Raw genomic sequence first — 23,670 nt, 5'->3', positions numbered from 1 at the left:
AGTGAGCATGTCTGCAGTGAGGTTGTGTGTCAGAGAGCTTGTAGTGAGCTTATGTGTGTCAGTGAGCTTGTAGTGAGCATGTGTGTGTCAGTGAGTCTGTAGTGAGTTTATGTGTGTGTGCTTTAGGGAGCTTGTAGTGAGCGTGTCTGTAGTGAGCTTGTGTGTGTCAGTGAGTTTGTAGTGAGCTTCTGTGTGTGTGTCAGTGAGCATGTCTGTAGTGAGCTTGTGTGTCAGTGAGTTTGTAGTGAGCTTATGTGTGTGTCAGTGAGCTTGTAGTGAGCATGTCTGTACTGTGCTTGAGTGTGTGTCACTGAGCTTATAGTGAGCTTGTTTGTGTCAGTGTGCTTGCAGTGAGCTTGTCTGTATTATGCTTTTGTGTATTTTAGAGAGCTTGTCTATAGTGAGCTTGTGTGTGTCAGTGAGCATGTAGTGAGTTTGTTTGTAGTGAGCATGTCTGTAGTGAGCTTGTGTGTGTCAGTGAGTTTTTAGTGAGCTTATGTGTGTGTGAGCCTGTATGTGTCAGTGAGCATGTCTGTAGTGAGCTTATGTTTATGTGAGCCTGTGTGTGTCAGTGAGCTTGTAGTGAGCTTATGTGTGTGTGAGCCTGTGTGTGTGTCAGTGAGCTTGTAGTGAGCATGTCTGTAGTGAGCTTGTGTGTTTCAGTGTGTTTGTAGTGAGCTTATGTGTGTGTCAGTAAGCTTGTAGTGAGCTTATGTGTGTGTGAGCCTGTGTGAGTGTCAGTGAGCATGTCTGTACTGTGATTGAGTGTGTGTTAGTGAGATTATAGGGACATTGTGTATGTCAGTGAGCATATCTGTAGTGAGCTTGTGTGTGTCAAATTAGCTTGTCTGTATTTGTGTCAGTGAGCATGTCTGTAGCGTGCTTGTGTGTGTGTCATTGAGCTTGTCTGTACTGAGCTTGTGTGTGTGTCATTGAGCTTGTCTTTAGTGAGCTTGTGTGTATCAGTGATCTTGACTTGAGTTAGCTTGTGTGTGTCAGCGAGCTTGTCTGTAGTGAGCTTGTGTGTATCAGTAAGCTTGTCTGTAGTGAGCACGTGTATGAGTAAGAGAACTTGTGAGCGTTGTGGAGCTTGTCTGTAGTGAGCTTGTGTGTGTCAGCCTGGAGGGTGGGTATTACAGCACTGTAATACCCATGGATCATATGGAGTGAGGGACTGCGGGTAAGAAACAATATAACAGCTCCCAAAGCACATCGAGATAAAAAACATAAACACTCTGTGGCACGATGAATTATAAGCCTGTGGCTGCTCACTGTAAAAGAAAATAAAAAAAACTATCCGGCGCGGCGGGTCGGGGCCATAAAGATAATGAGGGGGGAGGACCTACTGTCCTCCCCCTGGCCCCCACCCCTACGCGGTGGGTGGGGGCCATAAATTACAATGGGGAGGGGGGACCACCTGTCCTCCCCCCCGCCCCCACCCTTGAGCGGTGGGTGGGGGCCCTAAAGATGAGAGGGGAGGACCTACTGTCCTCCCCCCCGGCCCCCACCCCTGCGCGGTGGGTGGGGGCCATAAATCACAATGGGGGGACCTACTGTCCTCCCCCCTCCACCCGTGAGCGTTGGGTGGGGGCCATAAAAATAATGAGTGGGGACCTACTGTCCTCCCCCCCCGACCCCCACCCCTGCGCGGTAAGTGGGGGCAATAAAAATAATGAGGGGGGGACCTACTGTCCTCCCCCCCTGGCCCCCACCCCTGCGCGGTGGGTGGGGGCCATAAATCACAATGGGGGGACCTACTGTCCTCCCCTCCACCCCCACCCGTGAGCGTTGGGTGGGGGCCATAAAAATAATGAGGGGGGGACCTACTGTCCTCCCCCCCGGTCCCCACCCCTGCGCGGTGGGTGAGGGCCATAAATCTCAATGGGGGGACCTACTGTCCTCCCACCCGTGAGTGTTGGGTGGGGGCCATAAAAATAATGAGGGGGGTAACCTACTGTTCTCCCCCCCCGGCCCCCACCCCTGGGCGGCGGGTGGGGGCCCTAAAACAAACCACCCCTCCCCCAATCAAAGGTGACTAGGGGTCCCCAAGCCCCTAGTCACCCACCTCCCCACCCCAAAAAACATTACCCCCTACCTACCCCCCTCACCCTAAAAAATAGTGAGGGGGGAATAAAATAACTAACCTGTAAAGAAAAATTTAACTTACCATTTGACGTCTTCTTTTTTCTAAAATCTTAATTTTTCAGCCTCAAAAAAGGCCAAATAAAAAACCATCATACCCGTCGAACTTAAAATAAAATAAAAAACCTGAGCGCAAAATAAAAATCCCACCGAAAAAGAAAAAACCCAACGCTAAAAAAAATAATCCATCTTCACCCATGGATGGCTCCGCGCAGACTGTTTTAGCCAATCAGAGTGCACTTTGTCATTTTCCACAGCGTGGGAAAATTCCAAAGAACTTTCCCACGCTGTGTAAAATGACACAGAGCACTGTGATTGGATGGATTTCAAGCCCACCAATCAGAGTGCTCTTTGTCATTTGACACAGCGTGGGAAAGTTCCAAAGAACTTTCCCACGCTGTGTAAAATTACACAGAGCACTGTGATTGGATGGATTTCAAGCCACCCAATCAGAGTGCTCTGTGTCATTTTACACAGCATGGGAAAGTTCTTTGGAATTTTGGAATGTGAATGCCACTCCTGGGATCAACTTCAGCCCTTCACCTGCTTAATTGATAAATAAATAACCAAAGAATAGCCCACACCTGTCCATGAAACAGCTTTTTACGTCAATTGTCCAACTACTTTTGGTCCCCTGAAAAGAGGGGCCTACATATTAAAGAGTTGTAATCCCTAAACTCTTCCTCCAATTGGATGTGAATACCCTCAAATTAAAGCTGAGAGCCTGGACGTAAACCCATATTTATTATTTAACTGTAACTTGAATTGATTTTGGTAAACAGCCGATATAACATAATTTGTGTCAGTGTCCAAATATTTCCGGACCTAACTGTAAATGTGCAGAAAGGAAGTATGTACAAACCGCTACACACCCAAAGAGCTCTCCTTCTATATTTTAATCTGTGAGTAATTGCTGGACACTGTGAAAACTCAGAAAAAGAACCGTGACTCAACTTTATTGGAAGTCAAGGCATGAGTGACTGAATTCATCTAACATATGTCCAGTGATTTATAGTGGCTCTAAGATTCTGCTTGGAAAGTCCCTTTATCAAACTTAAATTAATCATGACCATAACCTCTCTTTTTGCTATTGCTCAGTGTTTCTTTTCAGATTACCTTATAAAGGGGCAATTAAGTTGTGTACTAAATAAATTCAGTATCAGTGTATCTATGGATGTCTTTGACTGACCCACCAGTTCAGTGTTTTTCTCGTATTGTATAAAGTTTATATATATATACACTAGATTGGAAATTCACTGAACTAAATATTTTCTACAGCTAAATATGTTTAAAATTATAACTTTCTCATACCCTGTATAGTCCTGCAAACATACGCCCTTTTAAACCTTACTAGTTAAAATTTGATCAGATTGTTTCAATGTTTTGAAGATCAATTTCTTACACAGCATGCAAAGGCAATTGTCTTCGATGGCTTGATTTTAGAACCAATGTGGATATGCCTTAACAAATATTTTATAAGAAAACCAATGCCTTATATTGGAACAGAATAGATTTACAGGGTTATTTATCAAAGTGAGAATTCATACTGCGTTTTTTTTAAATATCAGGCAAGAGCAGTTGGACCGAATCCTTAGCTGACTTAGAGAATATTTCTAGTTTGGATATTTTTTACCATAGACTTGAAATTCACTTTGAATTTACCTTCAATTTACATCACTTTCTGTGAAATGAATGAAGACTGGACCCTAGAAATCTTTCTGAAGTGAATCTGATGAGCAAATGCTGTTAATGTGCACACTGGCATTGATCGGAGTGCCTCCCTAGTGCGAATAAACCCCAAAATGTGGAATGCTCACTTACATTCTGTATATAATGGAATTCCTCTATGATAACTTGCTAGATTGCTCTTTTCAGATTACAAGCATGTATTTTGAAAACAGGATTTGTGTCAGCCAAAAGTGAAAGTAAACATGGTGTGTCATAAAAACAAATCTAATTTTCACCAAAATGAATTCCGTCAACAATAGCTACAAAGTATGTTACAACATCCAGAAATCACGAACATGAACTAACTAGAGTGAAACACTTAAGATATTTCATGTTGGCAAAAATGCTATATGTAAAAATCTTGTTGTTTCTAATATTTATTCTCCTCTGCTTACCCTTAAACGGACACTTTAGTCACCAAACACACTTTAGCTTAATTATTATTATTATTTTATTATTTATATAGCGTCAGCACGTTCCCTAGTGCTGTACAATGGGTGGCTAACAGACCCGTAATTGTAACCAGACAAGTTGGACGCACAGGAACAGAGGAGTTCTATCCTCTGTCCGTACTCCCACATCTGATGCTCGCCTCCAAGACTTCTCCAGGTCTGCACCTTTTCTGTGGAACTCCCTTCCCTCCTCCGTTAGATGCTCACCCAGTCTCCACACCTTCAAACAATCCTTGAAAACACACTTCTTCAGGAAAGCACATCATTTAAACAGTTAGCAGGTTTTCATTCCCCCCCATGACTCCTCTCCTGCAACTGTCAAAAATAACCAACTAAGTTCTCAGTGAATACTTTTCTAGCAACTTATTTCATTACCCCTCCAGCATGTAAGCTTATTGAGCAGGGCCCTCAACCCCTCTGTTCCTGTACGTCCATTTGTCTGGTGACAATTATGCGTCTGTTAGTCCACCCATTGTACAGCGCTACAGAAGTTGCTGGCGCTATATAAATAATAAAATAATAATAGGGTCAGGAATACATGTTTGTATTCCTGACGCAATAGTGTTCCATTAAATGTAGTTTCTAGAAGACTTGTGCACGGCCTTTAACTGTGTGTGTCACTGCCTGTAACTGTGTGTGTGTGTGTGTCTGTAACTGTGTGTGTGACTGCCTGTAACTGTCTGCATGTGTATGGGTGTCTGTAACTGTGTGTGTGTGTAAGACTGCATGTACTATGTGTGTGTGTCTGAGACACATGCAAACACATACAGTTACAAACAGTCACACACACACACACACACACACACACACTTACAGGCAAACAGTCATACACATACAGTTAAAGAAAGTCAGTCACACACAGCTACAGACAGTCTCACACACACACACACACACACACACAGTTACCTGCTTCTATTATAGGCGCTGGCTGGCGGAAGAGTGGAGGCACTCCAGCCCCTGGTGGTCGGGGAAGCAGGAACTCCTTCCTGCTTCCCCCTCACAGTGTACAGTAGCAACTGGGCAGCGGGTTCAGACTGCATTTCGTTTCACCCTTAATGCATATTAAGCCCCGCCCTGCCCAAGTTTATCTCCAAACCTGCTATGTATTAAGCCCAGCGTACAACCCTTAGGGCCAGGCCTGTCTCCCCTTAAACACTAAACACCTAATTGGGAAGAGTAGGACTCGGATTTGTGTGCCTACAGGAACCTGACATATAAATCCAGCCCTGACTGCTGTGATGTGATGATTCCTAGAAGAGGTTCATTTACTAATTTATTCTAGACAACAAGACCACAAATTATGAAGTCTACAAATTAAAAGGTGAAACTCTTAGCAAACCAAGGGCACTATCTCCCTCCAAATATCCTAAACCAACTCTCTTGAGGTAGAATAAACCTTGCCATGATATACCACAAGATTTCTGTAGATTTCAATTGTACATGTTTGCAATGAGAGCATAATGTGTTTTGAGCAGCTGATTGAATTATAAATTGAATTTTGGAGCTTAAATTGTAGTCAAGCACCTTGTTCACATATTTTCAGTTTGTTGCACAAAACATAAAGTCCCTGATCAACACTCTACTTTTCCCCCAGGCAAAATGACTTTGTGACAGGAAAGTATGCCACATGAGCATGTCATGCTGTGAATTCTGTGTCGACATGATGGCCAGTTGTCTTCACCTTTCCAAAAAATGCATTTCTGTCGGTGTCTGCTCAGGGTCACCATAGGCCAGTGATAGCGAACCTACGGCACGCGTGCCAGAGGTGGCACGCCGGGCCCTTTCTGTGGGCACGCGGCCATAGGTTCGCCATTAATGCAGAGTAGGAACCTGCCTGCCCGAAACGGCAGGCGCCTACTCTGCTTCCGGGTCGGGAGGCAGGGGAGGGATCTTTGAATCAGCTCCCCTGTCCTCCCGTGAGCAATCAGTGTGGAGCGTTGCCGCGCCTTACCATGGCAACGCTCCACACAGCATCGCCCAGGAGGACAGGGGAGCTGCTACACAGATCCCTCCCCTGCCTCCCGAACCGGAAGCAGTACTTGCCACCACCAGACCACCAGGGATGACTGTGTCCCCCCCTCATTCATTAACCCCTTAAGGACCAAACTTCTGGAATAAAAGGGAATCATGACATGTCACACACGTCATGTGTCCTTAAGGGGTTAAAGGTAAGGGGGGGGGGAGATAATGGATTTACCATACTTTTTTTTTCTAAACGTTTACCCCCCATCCCCACACACACAGCACCCCTACCCCCAGCAGTACCCCTATCCCCCACACACACAGCACCCCTACCCCCCAGCAGTACCCCTACCCCCCACACACAGCACCCCTACCCCCCAGCAGTACCCCTATGCCCCACACACACAGCACCCCTACCCCCCAGCAGTACCCCTACCCCCCACACACAGCACCCCTACCCCCCAGCAGTACCCCTACACCCCACACACACAGTACTCCTACCCCCCCACACACAGTACCCCTACACCCACACACAGTACCCCTACCCCCACACACACAGCACCCCTACCCCCAGCAGTACCCCTACCCCCCCCCCCCCACACACAGCACCCCTACCCCCCAGCAGTACCCCTGCCCCTCCACACACAGTACCCCTACCCCCCACACACAGTACCCATACCCCCACACACAGCACCCCTTCCCCCCACACACAGCACCCCTACCCCCCACACACAGAACCCCTCCCACACACACAGCACCCCTCCTCTCCCCAGCACCCCACCCCTCCCCTACACCCCTACCCCCAACACACATCACCTCTACCCCCCAAACAGCACCTCTACCCCCACACAGCACGCCTACCCCCACACACTGCACCCCTACCCCCCCACACACAGCACCCTTACCCCCGCCCAGCACCCCTACCCCCCACACAGCACAGCACCCCTACCTCCCCACACACCACAGCACCCCTCTCACACAGCACCCCTCATACACACACACACACACACACACACACACACATACAGCACCCCTCACACACACATACAGCACCCCTCATACACACATACAGCACCCCTCCCACACACACACACACATCACCCCTCACACACCCACAGTACCCCTACCCCCACATACAGCAGCCCTACCCCCACACAGCACCCCCACAACACACACAGCACCCTTACCCCCGCCCAGCACCCCCACCCCCCACATAGCACAGCAACCCTACCTCCCCACACAGCACAGCACCCCTCACACACACACACACACACACATACAGCACCCCTCACACACACATACAGCACCCCTCACACACACACAGTACCCCTACCCCCCACACAGCACCCCCACAACACACACAGCACCCTTACCCCCGCCCAGCACAGCACCCCTCATACACACACACACACACACACACAGCACAGCACCCCTCATACACACACACAGAGCACAGCACCCCTCATACACACACACACACACACACACAGCACCCCGACCCCCAGCAGTACCCCTATCCCCCACACACACAGCACCCCTACCCCCCAGCAGTACCCCTACCTCCCACACACAGCACCCCTACCCCCCAGCAGTACCCCTACCCCCCACACACAGCACCCCTACCCCCCAGCAGTACCCCTATGCCCCACACACACAGCACCCCTACCCCCAGCAGTACCCCTACCCCCCACACACAGCACCCCTACCCCCCAGCAGTACCCCTACACCCCACACACACAGTACTCCTACCCCCCCCACACACAGTACCCCTACACCCACACACAGTACCCCTACCCCCCACACACACAGCACCCCTACCCCCAGCAGTACCCCTACCCCCCCCACACACAGCACCCCTACCCCCCAGCAGTACCCCTGCCCCTCCACACACAGTACCCCTACCCCCCACACACAGTACCCATACCCCCACACACAGCACCCCTTCCCCCCACACACAGCACCCCTACCCCCCACACACAGAACCCCTCCCACACACACAGCACCCCTCCTCTCCCCAGCACCCCACCCCTCCCCTACACCCCTACCCCCAACACACATCACCTCTACCCCCCAAACAGCACCTCTACCCCCACACAGCACGCCTACCCCCACACACTGCACCCCTACCCCCCCACACACAGCACCCTTACCCCCGCCCAGCACCCCTACCCCCCACACAGCACAGCACCCCTACCTCCCCACACACCACAGCACCCCTCTCACACAGCACCCCTCATACACACACACACACACACACACACACACATACAGCACCCCTCACACACACATACAGCACCCCTCATACACACATGCAGCACCCCTCACACACACACACACACATCACCCCTCACACACCCACAGTACCCCTACCCCCACATACAGCAGCCCTACCCCCACACAGCACCCCCACAACACACACAGCACCCTTACCCCCGCCCAGCACCCCCACCCCCCACATAGCACAGCAACCCTACCTCCCCACACAGCACAGCACCCCTCACACACACACACACACACACACACACATACAGCACCCCTCACACACACATACAGCACCCCTCACACACACACAGTACCCCTACCCCCCACACAGCACCCCCACAACACACACAGCACCCTTACCCCCGCCCAGCACAGCACCCCTCATACACACACACACACACACAGCACAGCACCCCTCATACACACACACAGAGCACAGCACCCCTCATACACACACACACACAGCACAGCACCCCTCATCACACACACAGCACCCCTCACACACACACAGCACCCCTCACACACAAACACACATACAGCACCCCTCATACACAAACACACACACAGCACCCCTCACACACACACAGCACCCCTCACACACAAACACACATACAGCACCCCTCATACACAAACACACATACAGCACCCCTCATACACACACCACCCCTCACACACACACACACACACACACACACACACACACACACACACACAGCACCCCTCATACACTTACACAGCCCTCCTCATACACACACACAGCACCCCCCTCACACACACAGCACCCCTCACACACACAGCACCCCTCACACACAGCACCCCTCACACACAGCACCTCACACAAACACATACACTACACCCCTCAATTCAGTATGTGTGTGTATTCAGTAGTCTGTGTGTGTGCGTGTATTGAGCAGTCTGTGTGTGTGCATGTATTGAGCAGTGTGTGTGTGTGTATTCAGCAGTGTGTGTGTACTCGGCAGTCTGTCTGTGTGTGTACTCAGCAGTCTGTCTGTGTGTGTATTCAGCAGTCTCTATATTCAGCAGTCTTGTGTGTGTGTGTGTGTGTATATTCAGCAGACTGTGTGTTTGTATTCAGCAGTCTGTGTGTGTGTGCATGTATTGCATTTGTTGGAGATACTAATAAATATAAGCTTAATTTTATCTATTTATATCATTATTTAAAATTTGTATCATTGAACTCTTTGTTGTTGTGTTCTTTTAAAACAAAAATTGTTAATTAGTTCGGACAACAGTACGAGTTGTTTTTTCTAAACTTAAACCTCAATATTCAGGTTTAATTGCCGTGTTGGAACTTTAAGGAAAAAAAATTGGCATGTATTGCGGTTTGGACACTCGGCTCAAAAAGGTTCGCCATCACTGCCATAGGCAGCTCACAGTGTGAAAAGTCTGTCTCCAATTCCATAAAGTTCTAATGGGAGCTGAGAGGGGCTGCAAATTATGAAGGATATCGCTGCGTGTCATTTCAAGGGTATTGCTGAGTGTCAATAAAAGGCGAACCATTAGGGTAATGATCAGATCTACCCAGGAATTACAAATTGTAATACAAGTTATAATTTAAATTGTATAGTTCTACACCCTCTTCCTTTTCTTTGTTAACTGTTTTGCTCTAGGCCTAAGGTTTAAATCCCTTTTTTGCAGGTGTAGAACTGTCCAGATTATAGCTCACCTTTCTTTAAAACGTATGATTCCGTAAATAAACACCATTATCTGCAATGTACTGAAGGTGAATTAGGTACGTTGTGTTATATGCTTATTAGAGGCTTTTTACAGATAGGTAAAAAAAAAGTTAATCATAAAATGTAATTATTAATCTGACTAAACAGGTTCAGTTGATTCATAATGTTTTGTACAAATATAATTGTTTTTGGTCACTAATGCACAAATGAAGATCTTTCGATAATCGTTGTTGCTGAAGGTATTAGCAAAATATTGACATACGATACATTTTTACAGATCATGTAATGCAAACTGTTGATTTAGTTGGTACAATTGCCATAAGCAAAGTAAAGTTCATAAAAGTGAATGCTGACTTTGCATTGGAATGATATCTATGTAGAGTAAGTCAATTATCTTTGTCCCTATCCATACTTGTCATGTTTATGTGATCACCATGTTCAGGTTTCAATGGTGAGTGAGTAAGGAATACTGCCATGACCCAGTAAACAGTTGAATAGCACAAGGTCAGCTGCGGTCCCTCTTTCGCTGTGAGAACCAAAAGTAACAGCATTGCCAAGCAAACAAAGTCCCAATTTTCCTTTATACATTGCTTTAACATAAAGCAAATCTGGTGCTCCCCCTTGAAATAGGATCTTCTGAGAACCCTTTTGATAATGATTGATAATAGATTGTCCTTCCTCATTCAATTGACTCTCAACCACAAGAAAGAGATGATCTCTGTAACAACTAGTGTCAAGTTTTCTTTCTTTCTCTCTTTCTTTCTTTCTTTCTTTCTTTCTTTTATGAGATGCTCTGTTATCTTTTACATTTCTTTTAAAGATTTAGCAAATTTCATCATGATCCAGTTCAAGTCTATGCCAGGTTCAAAGCACAGAGCTTATGACAATAATTGACAGGGAACTAAGTTTGAGGTCCCCAGTTGCAGGATAAATAGATGTGGGTTTCTACATTTAATTTGATATCTCACTAATTTATGTTTGTAAAATATAGGGATAGTGACAGTTCCTGCTTAACATTGTTTTGTTTAATGTTGAATACTTGTGTTTTATGAATAGTTATGCAATGGAATACATGCCTCAACAAACAAAGTGGTGTGGCAATCTTGGGGAATAAAAGTGTTGGAACTGATGCACCTCCTGGTACTCCGTGATGGAAGCCAGAAACCTCCGATAATGAAGGAATGAACCTGTGGATTTTGTAATGGAATACATGCCTTGCATTCCCATTTTATTTGCATTATTTTTATTATTTTATTCTATATACATAGCGCCTTCAGATTCCGTAGCGCTGTACAATGAGTGGACTAACAGACATGTATTGTAACCAGACAACTGGACGTACAGGAACAGAGAGGTGGAGGGCTCTACTCAATGAGCTTACATTCTAGAGAATAACACTGTCATTATTTTGTCATCAATAAAATATCTGAAAAAATAATGATTCAATATATGTTCAGTTTGCGTTTTTATTTCACATTTATTTATCAGTCCTTAACACAAATCTGTGTCATCACACTACCAGTAGACAAAGAAGAATGATGACATCAAAATGTAGCATTTTTAAAGGGACACTCCAGGCACCCAGACCACTTCTGCCCATTGGAGTGGTCTGGGTGCCAACTCCCACTAACTCCCTTAACCCTGCAAGTGTAATTATTGCAGTTTCCATAATCTGCAATAATTACATTGCAGGGTTAACTTCCTGGTTTCTAGCACAGGTTTTCTGTGCTAGAGCGTCGCTGGACGTCCTCACGCTGTGTGAGGACCTCCAGCGTCGCTCAATTCCCCATAGGAAAGCATTGAAAGCATTTTTAATGTTTTCCTATGGAGAGATCTAATGCGCGCGCGCGCGGCATTGCTGCGCATGTGGATTAGGTCTCCCACGAAGGTGGCCGCGCATGCGCGATTGGTCTCCCCCAACGGATGACGTCGACGGGGGAGGAGCATGGGTGGACCCGAAACCGCCGGGGGTCTCAGGTAAGTCACTGAAGGGGTTTTCACCCTTCAGCTACCGGGGATGGGTGGTGGGAGAGAGAGGGGACCTGCAGTGCCAGAAAAACGGTTTGTTTTCCTGACACTGGAGTGTCCCTTTAAGGTAATTGTTTTGGTATAAGCCTCCCTAATTTCTGAATCTCCCCTATAGTTTACATTATATTTTCAAACTCGATCTGGAGCTCAGATCAACTGACTTTGTGGTAAAATAAGTCACAAATATGTTTTTCCCTTTTTATTTCTAGTTCAATAATTTTATTGAAGAATTATTAACATTTAACATATTTAAATAATAAACAATACAATTTCAAATATAACGAAAAATAACAAATATATCAACAAAAAACATCCATCAAAATGTTCAACTCTAGTTATGTGAGATAATAAACATAAGTAAAATAAGGTGTAACATTAATCAAAATAAATATATAAATGCTGGTAATGTAAGCATTACATCATATAAAATAACAACATTGGAAACTAACATGTTACGGCTGAACCAATTAACCTCTGATTACGAAGAATATAAACGTTTGTCTTTGTCTCCCCAACAGTCCAATGATACTTTAATTGTTAAAATGTATGTGGCTGTTGCTTAAGAGACAATTCATGACTTTTATTATCTGAATTTAAGTAAAACACTTCCTTTATTGTTGGACCCTTATTAGATTCCCAGTATCTAGGAATGGTCAGCGTGGCAGCAATCAGAATATGACCTATCATGATATTATCAATTTTGTTTAGGACCTCCCTGTAACAATTTAATTGCTGCAGCAAATGTTCCATGAGGACCGCAATGAAATTTGTTTCCTTTTTAAGATTTTACTTTGCAACATTTTCATTTTTTTTGTTTTAAAGGCTGTTTCTTTTTTGCAATGTTGTAGCGTTCTCATATCTAAAAATATGTTACAATTTATATTTAGAGATGGTTAATAAAAATAGAGGTTTTGTTCTTGTCACACTAATCTTATATTACAGGAACATTAAGCTAATTTCACCTACAAAATAAGTTGCTTTTTACTGTTGTTGAACTACAAATTACACAAATTGTAGTTAGTCAAAAAGCATAACTTTCTTAATCCTCTGGTGGAACAGCTAGAGTGGAGCGTTGTATGTCCGCTGTGACATATGTATGCCAAAAACTAGCTGATATCATGGAGAAGTTGCACAAAAACTGCTATTTCCTAATTACCAAGCGGGTTGTTTTCATAACACAGTCTTGTAGTACCCTTAAACCCACTTTCAGAATGTGGCTGAACCTTGAAAAGTGCTGCAGTTTTGGGCACGTGCTTTAACCCCTTAAGGACCAAACTTCTGGAATAAAAGGGAATCATGACATGTCACACATGTCATGTATCCTTAAGGGGTTAAAGAACTAGAAAAAGTTCAAAGGCTAGCTACAAAATTAACAAGGGGAATGGAAAACATTAGTTATGAAGAAAGGATAGAAAAACTGCAGGAAAAAAAAGTGTCTCAGACGGGATATGACAGCACTGTACAAATATATACAGGGTCAGTACAAGCCGCTAGGTGATAACCTGTTCATTAGCATTAATATAGAACAGATAAGCATTCCCCCATTGAGACGGGAAGAAATTAGTTTTCATTACAGCAGAGGAAAGGGTTCTTTACAGAAAGAACAATAGAGATGTTGAAATCTCTACTAAAACTGAAGCTATAAAAAAGGTAAAAAATCATAGCTTGCTTGGGCTATGCTGCAATTGACCACATAAGTTAATGCACTAGGCCTTTAACAAATTCTAAACCTGTATTGCAAATATTCATGGTAAGAACAGACGAAAAGACAGGGAGAAATCAATGCACAGAACTGCACATACTGAAATGTAAAACAGTAACTTTTTTCTACGTTTATAATTCGCAACTGGGACTTTACAGCAGGGAGAAAATACCATCACAGTGACAAAGAAATAAAGGTACTATGTTTTATATTTAATTGTGCATAGGTTTGGCCATTGATTTATCCCTGCCTACCTGGCTGTTCACACTTTCAATTTTTTAAAAACATAAAGAAAACAGTATAGTCAAGGACATAATATGTATGTGGGTTGTTGATTCATGGAAAAATCTGATTGCCATTTATGTGGCATAAATGGTTATCGCTTTGAAAAAAAAATGTAAATTGTAATTTTTATTTTTTTAATAGATGTATCCATTTTTTGCCACTTCCTTTAGAAAAGTGTTCTGTTACACATCTCTTATTTTACACCTTTCTAAACTTGGCATTGTGCTGAACATTTCTATGATGGTTTTCTTTATATTAAATTCCACCAATTTACTATAAAGAAAACTATCACATTATAGCTTAATTTTAGAACACAGTCATAAATGTGATGAAATGAATAGGGGATATTTATCAAAATATTCGGAAAAACGACAATTACATTTTGTTGTTATTTTTATCACATTCATTACCGTGTGCTAAAAGTGATGGTGTTCTCTCTCTTAAATAACATATCGCCATTGAAAGCTGCTCTGTCTTTTGGCTTTTTGGGCCAATTCACAACTGCATTATCTGAAAGGTCCATACATACATACACTATGTATAATCATAATCTGTTTAATTCTACCATTCTTTTAAGATACTTTCTTCTATACAGTAATCGTTCAGCATACAAAAACCCTCCCCTTAACAAACCTGGTAGAATTGATGAGATCAGTATAATTCCAGTAAATACATTTTTGGCTCATGTTTAGACAGAAGCTTTGAACAGGGACAGTCAGAAGATAAAAACTTCACTTCATGGTGGTAGTAAAGCGGCAAATACTCTGTCCCATTGATGCATAGACGGCCCTATAATTAGGTTGATAGATCCAGGTGTTAGATGTATGACATACAAAGACATGTTTTTAAGATGGTTGTGTCCCTTTAAAGTGGGGTTTGTCAGTCTGTAGGAGCATGTGGTAACATTCCTTTAATGTCAAACCAACTTTACTGAAATATTTACTTTCACTAGTGTTGTTTGAAACATAAGGCTCATCCACTGTAATTAGTGTGTGCTACATTGTGATGCTATGCGTGATTTTTCTCAGTTGACCCATTCTTTAACACTTAACCCCTTCGCTAACAGCAACGTTTGTACATGTAGTTGCACTGCAATTTAAAATTAAGCAAAATGACTTCCTTCACCTGTGTTCCGTACCATGTCCTCATCAAGCAGAAAAAAAAGACATTCTAACACAGATATCTTGATAAATCCCACCGCCTAATTAATAAATACATTATGACACCCACTATCCTGTTCTGCAATGATCTGCACAGGTACCAGTACATAACCATAAGAGCAGGATGGGAGAAGGGGCTAGTGACAAATGTGGGCACACATTAGGGCATAATGGAAGGCGTCCATATTGTTAGTTTTTCAACCATTTAACTATTTATTATACATGTGTTCCCTAGACACAATGGACTGGATTATCTTACTGAACAGCAATTTTCCCATAGACTATTAATGGAGGGATCATTATTCTGTGATTAGAGTAAACCCTTACTCTGCTAAGAGAATCAAGATCAATGTGTCTGCTAGCAGTTTACATTCCCAAAAATTGTAACATATTCTTGCTGAACACCCATTCGTAGAGTATTTTCCATTTTTAATTGTATTTTGTTACACTTGTCTTATTTTATAATCATATCCTGCTTTTAAATATATTTCTGGACCTGTATACAGAAACGCTAGTCAGGGGATGCATAAGCTATGACACTTTCTGCTCTCTTCTGCATAGAATGAAAAAAATATATGGAAACAAAACTGCAAATGAAAACAGTTTACATTCTTTTTTACATTTCCCCAAATAATATTCTATGCAGGAAAATGTCCCTATGTCCAATTTTATGTTCATGCTTTGCATCCCATGTTGCAAATAAATATCTCACTTTTCAGATTAAAATGGAGCTGATGCTAAGTAAACAAAAATTGAGCAATAAGGTATCTGTTTGGCTTAAATGTATTGAGCTGATTGATGTAAGAAATACTGTTGATTAGTCAGAAGTGGATTAATTCCATGAACATTGAAAAATTAAAAAAAAAACAACCTTTTTTTGAGATATATCTAATGCTACTTCCACTCTACTTAGAGTAATTTTTTGGTTTCTTTTCTTTTCCTACTTTGCTGCTATATTGTTTTGTGTCAAATTGTCATATTGTAAACCTGTATTGTTTAAAATGATTGAAAAGAACTAAAATCCAAAATAAAAAATAAAGATTAAAAAAAAAAAATATATATATATATATATCACACTTGGTTAAAAAACATATTATAAACTGGAAGTGAAAGATATAGAATACTACTGTTACAGTAAGTGGCATTGTATGTGGAGCAGATAATAGTCTGACTTTTCCAAACATTGCCATCTAACTTTGCACTCAGAGAAAGGAACGTGGTGGGGGAGGTCTGCATTCTCCATATGGCTTTCTTTGCCAAAACACCTTGGTTGTTCATTCAGCTACGGACACACTGAGCTTTCATTTTCCATCAGTGGTCTCTGGGTCACATTGTGAGATAGTGTTCTGCGCTGGGAACTAAATAATCACTGATTATGTCATTCTGGAAACTTGAAACTGTGTGCCCTACTCGATGATCTAGTGCCACCAACAAAAGTTCAGATGCAAATGGCCGCCACAACTGAGATGTGGGGGAATCCGCACTGTAGCCAATTCTTTACAAAACATATAATTCAACCTCATAATTGCCTTGTCGTAATATTTTCCTGGTAATTAAACTATTAGAAAGTAATAACATAATTACACATATGGGTATTTGTCATCTTGATTAATAATAATTACAGCATTTTACAAGGGTGTTACAAATGGAAAACAGAACACAATCCTTAACACTGGGCTTTTGTTCAGACAAGAGCTTACAAGATATACAGAATAATATATCATGGTTAAATTACTCTGACATTCGTGATATAAAAGCGTTGGTAGGAGCCGCACTCAATTCCAGCAGCCACCCAGTGCTCCAGAGCAGAACCAGCAATCCCATAATGATAAGGCAATGAAAGAAATTCTCCAGGCACTAAAGGTGTTAAAGTCGCAGGCAGTTTCAATGAAACAAAAAAGAGCAGCAATGTTTCGACCTACTATGAGGTCTTTGTCAAGCTTTAACACCTTGAGTGCCTGGAGAAATTCTTTCAGACACTCGGGTATAGTGAATTTTCCAATCTAAGGGTTTATACCAGGGGTAGTCAACCTTTTAACACCTACCGCCCACTTTTGTATCTTTGTTGATGGTAAAATTTCCAACTCTTTTTTTTTTTTTTAAATATGTACTTAAATGTTACTATTTTTTGTCCTTTTTTCTATTTTTATTTTTTCTGTGTTTATCTATAAGATGCTGTGTGTGTGTGTGTGTGTGTGTGTGTGTGAAGGGTGCTGTGTGAGAGGTGTTGTGTATGTGAGGGGTGCAGTGTGTGTGAGGCGTGTAGTGTGTGTGAGAGGGCAGTCTGTGTGTGTGTGTGATGGGGACAGGGTGTGTGAGGGGGCAGTGTGAGTGTGTGAGGGGTGTAGTGTGTGTTTGTGTGTGAAGGGTGCATAGGGTCTATGCTGTGTGTAGGTGGGTAAGATGTGAACATTTCTTAATTTCACCCTCCATTTTCCTTACATTGTACCAGGAAGGGGGGACATAATGCTGCAAGCCCTGGTGGTCCAGTGGTGGAATGTCCTTCAGCAAACACAGCACTGTATTGGAGTGTTGCCATGGTAACGGACGGCAATGCTCTGACCAGCCTGCTCGCTGGAGGAACACGGAGCCTCCCAGGCCTTTCCCTCCCTCTACTGGAACTAAGTGCCAGCGGGCTGGTGAGGGAGATTTTTGAACAAACAACAAACATAAAACTAATAGGCTTATGGAATTGAAACTGGGGTTCGGGTATTTGAAAAGCTTTGCCTTAAATCCATTATGCACTTTTCCAATTGAAACAGCTTGCTATGTGCTAAGCATACCTTATGTGCTGGCCTATCTGTGTAACACTTACCACAGCTAAACTCTAGAACAGAAACAGAAACTAAGCCAAATCTCAAACAAGGTCATATTTGTGCCTTTATTTCTAATTAAAGTAAGCGAGTATTTGCATGTACTGTAATTCTGTATTGTTTTTTGGAAATAAAACATTCCAAGCAAGGTATTTGGAGACTCTTATCTCCACAGCCCACCTCCATAGTCATCATCTTCATTTTGCTGTGTCCCAAGACACGAGATAAGTTCTTACACAAATCAATATATTCACACTGTTCCGTCTACTTTCATTAAAGGGGAACTGCCATTTCCTTGGATTTCTAATATTATGCTTACTTATCCCTATATTTATTAATATGTATCTGTAAAGTAAAATAAAAATACAATTACAGACATTCTTACCTTTTTTTCCCCCTGCAACTGGTCACCTCCAAAGTAGCTCCATGTCAGTCATTCTTATAGGCTCTTGATTCAACACAGTAGAAGCAGACCAGAACACAATTGGTGCACTGGGACAAGGAGATGGCAAGCTCCTCGAAATCTTTTCCACTAATTCAAAACAGTCTGGGTGCACAACAGTTTCAGTGCATCAGCTTTAAAACATCAGGGGGATTAAAGACAACGTTTTGGTCTCAATATGATTTCTTAACATTGTTACTTATATAGCATCATTAATCAATAATTAAAAAAAAAACAGTAGTAAATAAATTAATACATTGTATGTAGGATAATTCATAGTAACTCCCAAGTGATTGTTGCACCAGACCTGGAAGTGACATCAGCGTCTAGTCTCGTGACCCCTCATGCCTGGCTGAACACATGACCCAGACGCACAGAGCAGACAAGTGTAAGTGCTGTAAATGACACGTCACCATAGCAACGGATCCTGGATCGGCCAAGAAAGTTAAAAAGAGGCATTGCCTCAAAAGCAAATTAAAGGAGCACTATAGGGTCAGGAACACAAACATGTATTCCTGATCCTATAGTGTTAAAGCAACTATCTAGCCCCCTTGGCCCCCTTTGCCTCCCTAAAGATAGTAAAATCTTACTTGTTTTCAAGTCTGAAGCTGCTGCCTCTGCCTGTGAACTTCCTCTAACCTCTGACATCATCAGAAGTGGTGGCCTGATCCCATCACAATGCTTCCCCATAGGATTGACTGAGACAGACAAGGAGGCAGATCAGGGGCAGAGCAAGCACAATTCAAACATAGCCCTGGCCAATCAGCATCTCCTCATAGAGATGAATCTCTATGAGGAATGTTCAGTGTCTGCATGCTGAGGGAGGAGACACTGACTGTTTGGATGCATTTTAGGCAGCCATGATCCAGGAAGGATCTCTAACAGCTATCTGAGGAGTAGCCAGTGAAGTTATCACTAGGCTGTAATGTAAACACTGCATTTTCTCTGAAAAGACAGTTTTTACAGCAAAAAGCCTGAAGGTAATGATTATACTCACCAGAACAAATTCAATAAGCTGTAGTTGTTCTGGTGACTATAGTGTCCCTTTAAACTTTAACTAAGGATCGATCAGCTGCTAATTGATAGGTCTAAATGTTAATTGATTGATCTGATATATTGGCTGAACTGAAGCTGTTGTGTGCCCAGGCTGTTTGGAATTATTGTTCTGTCCATTGCCCCTGGTAGTCAGTATAGAGAAAGTATACAATATTTCTATATCTCCTCTTTGTTTGCAATGTTTGCCCTGACTTGAATGGTCTGATCTAGACCAGTATGTAATTTACTTAATCTTTGCTGTATGAAAGAAAAAAGGTTAACAGAATTTCAAGGTGATTTTTTAATTTTATTTATATGGTGTGAATTCCATAGAAGTGACAATTCCCCCTTAATTACAAAAAAACACAGTTGGTACCTTGTGCTTGAAACTATGTTTGGCTTTGCTGCTAGAATCTCTGGATAAAACGTTTCTTAAATATATAATTATAAGGTTTCTGATCAATTAGTGACTTTTATTTAATGCGATTCCTTGAGAGAAAAAGTTAACACAGAAGCAAAAAAAACCTTGTGACTAGGCATGTGCATGGGGAAAATTTTTGGTTCGGTTCGGCATTCCGAAATTCGGAATTTTCGCAATTTGGGACTTCGGCAATTCGGCACTTCAACACTTCGGAACTTCGGCAACTTCGGAACTTCGGCACTTCAGCACTTCGGAAATTCGGCATCTTAGGAACTTCGGCACTTCAGCACTTCAGAACTTCGCCAACTTCGGCACTTCGCAACTTCGGCACTTCGGAATTTCGGGACTTCGGCACTTCTATTGCAGCCGCTTAGTAGATAACTCCCTAATTCCCACGGTATTAGGGAGCTATCTACTAAAAGGCTGAAAGACCTAAATTGGTCTTTCAGACAAATTTACTAATACTAAGTAAAAATGACTTAGTATTAGTACATTTTGCCCCTACTCGCTATACCGCGAGTAGGGGCATGTCTAGTAAACAGTAAGCCTCACTGGCTGCTCACTGTTTAAAAAAAATAAATAAAAATAGCCCCCCCCGGCGGGTGGGGGCCCTAAAGTAAAATGATGGGGGGACCTATTGTCCTCCCCCCGGCCCCCACCCCTGAGTGGTGGGTGGGGGCCCTAAATACTAATAAGGGGGGTCCTAATGTCCTCCCCTCTGGCCCCCACCCCTGAGCGGCGGGTGGGGACCCTAAATTGGTATAAGGGGGGGACCTAATGTCCTCCCCCCTGGCCCCCACCCCTGAGCGGTGGGTGGGGGCCCTAAATAGTAATGGGGGGGACCTAATGTCCTTCCCCCTGGCCCCCACCCCTGAGCAGTGGGTGGGGGCCCTACAGTAAAATAAGGGGGGGGACCTAATGTCCTCCCCCCTAGCCCCCACCCCTGAGCGGCGGGTGCGGGCCCTAAATACTAATAAAGGGGGGGACCTAATGTCCTCCCCCCTGGCCCCCACCCCTGAGTGGTGGGTGGGGGCCCTAAATACTAATAAAGGGGGCGACCTAATGTCCTCCCCCCTGGCCCCACCCCTGAGTTGCGGGTGGGGGCCCTAAATACCAATAGGGGGGGGACCTATTGTCCTCCCCCCGGCCCCCAACCCTGAGAGGCAGGTGGGGGCCCTAAAGAAAAATGCACCCCCCCAGGTGACTAGAGGTCCCCAAACTACTTAATCCACTAATCAGAGAGTTATGAGTCAAATTACACAGCGTGGGAAAATTCCAAAGAACTTTCCCACGCTGTGTAAAATGACACAGAGCACTCTGATTGGTGGATTTCAAACCAACCAATCAGAGTGCTGTGACAGGTAACTGTAGAGACTTACCTGTCAGTCTCTTCATTTACCTGTCAGAGCACTCTGATTGGATGGCTTAAACCCACCAAACAGAGTGCTCTGAGCCTAATTGCAGGACGGGGCAATGCTTTATAAGCATTCCCCCGCCCTGCAGAGCTCAGTCTGCGTGGAGCCCTCCATGGGTGAAGAAGGATTATTATTTTTTTGCGCTCGTTTTTTTTTTTTTTTTTAATTGCGTCGGTTATTATGTTTTTTTATTTGGCCTTTTTTTGGGCTGAAAAAAGAAGATTTAAGAAGATAGAAAACATTGAATGGTAAGTTATTATTTTTTTTACAGGTTCTTAGTTAAATGTCCCCCCTCATTATTTTTAGGGCGAGGGGGGTAGGTAGGGGGATAATTTTTTTTGGGGGGGTGGGGGTGACGTGGGGTTTGGGGACCCCTAGTCACCTGGGGGGGGCATTTCTTTTAGGGCCCCCACCCGCCACTCAGGGGTGGGGGCCGGGGGGAGGACATAAGGTCCCCCCCTTTATTAGTATATAGGGCCCCCACCCGCCGCTCAGGGGTGGAGGCCAGGTGGGAGGACATTAGGTCCCCCCCTATTACTATTTAGGGCCCCCACCCACCGCTCAGGGGTGGGGGCCAGGGGGGAGGACATTAGCCCCCCCCTTATTATAAATTAGGGCCCCCACCCGTCGCTCATGGGGGGGGGCTTGGGGAGGGGGCTTTTTTTTTAACAGTGAGCAGCCGTTTAATAGACATGCCCCTACTCGTGGTATAGCGAGTAGGGGCATAATTTACTAATACTAAGTAATCTTTACTTAGTATTAGTAAATTTGTCTGAAAGACCAATTCAGGTCTTTCAGCCTTTTAGTAGATAGCTCCCTAATACCTTGGGAATTAGGGAGTTATCTACTTATTCATTCCTGTCAATACATTGGCCAAGTAACTTACATTTTATATGAATGTGTGTTACTTGATTGTTGTAAGTGTTGCAAATGCTTACAGCTGAATCCTGGCTATGTTTGTATACTTTTTATTTAAATTTGTATACAACGTAACATTTTTCTTCTTTCACTGGGTAAGTAACTGTGCTTCGGAAAAATTGTGCTTCGGAACTTCGGCACTTTGACACTTTGGCCACTTCGGAACTTCGGAAGTACCCGAATGTCCGAATTGCCCGAAATTAGTCCGAATTCATATTCGGACCGATACGAATTGCACCTGTCTACTTGTGACAAAAACAAGTCAAACAAACCAAAACACACGTGCAACATCCACCAATCCATACTAAACTATTGCCTGGGTCCACCAATTACAGTGGGGAAACACTCTGCTAACTACCTAAACTTTGCTCTGGGGATAAAGGTGCAGCAAGATACATAACCCTTCTCAACTTCTAGTTAACCCCATTACAACTAATGTTTAGAGCAGCAGAACATTTCTTGATATTAATATAATGAAGGTCCCTTGAATCACCATGAATACCAGTTCCCTCTATTTTTATTCACTAATGTTAGTGGGGGAACGTAAAACAAAATTGGTACCCAGGGAAAAATTCCAAAATATGCCTCTCCAAAATCTATACATACAGATAAATATATACACATATACACATCTATATACATACACACATAAACATACACATACATATGGCTATAGTTCCCTTACGTGTCTTTCCATAGTCCCCTAAAGTGTTTCTTTTAGTTTATGAATACCGATCAAAGAGTACCTCCTATTACAGAGGGATGTGTATACCAGAGTGTCTAATAGACAAATACAATAATTGTCAAACTTCTCAAAACACCAATGTGGAAATATCCTCTATTCCACGAAAACAATGTTTAAAATTATAAGTGCAGTGTAAGTGACAAATAACTTATACCAATAGGTGGAGCGCTTTAACACATATAGCTTACCAAAAATGGTCAAAATGATCTTTCATTCAATGATGTTGTGCAGGGTACATATCAAGAAAAATATAAAGGGTACAATATAGTGCAGATGGTTTCAGGATAATAACAACATATAACACAATTGGTGGTATCTTAAAAATGGAACACTCACATTTAAAGGAGCCTGTATATGAGAACACTGGCTCCGTATTATGGCTTGTGTGCTTATTTGGGGTAGGACGGCCCGTCTCCTTCAATGTGGGATATTCCTCAAAAGAAAAGAATGGAAGAAGCAGACC

This window comes from Pelobates fuscus, chromosome 3 (genome assembly GCF_036172605.1).
Source record: "Pelobates fuscus isolate aPelFus1 chromosome 3, aPelFus1.pri, whole genome shotgun sequence".
Taxonomy (NCBI): domain Eukaryota; kingdom Metazoa; phylum Chordata; class Amphibia; order Anura; family Pelobatidae; genus Pelobates; species Pelobates fuscus.
This window is presented reverse-complemented; position numbering follows the sequence as displayed.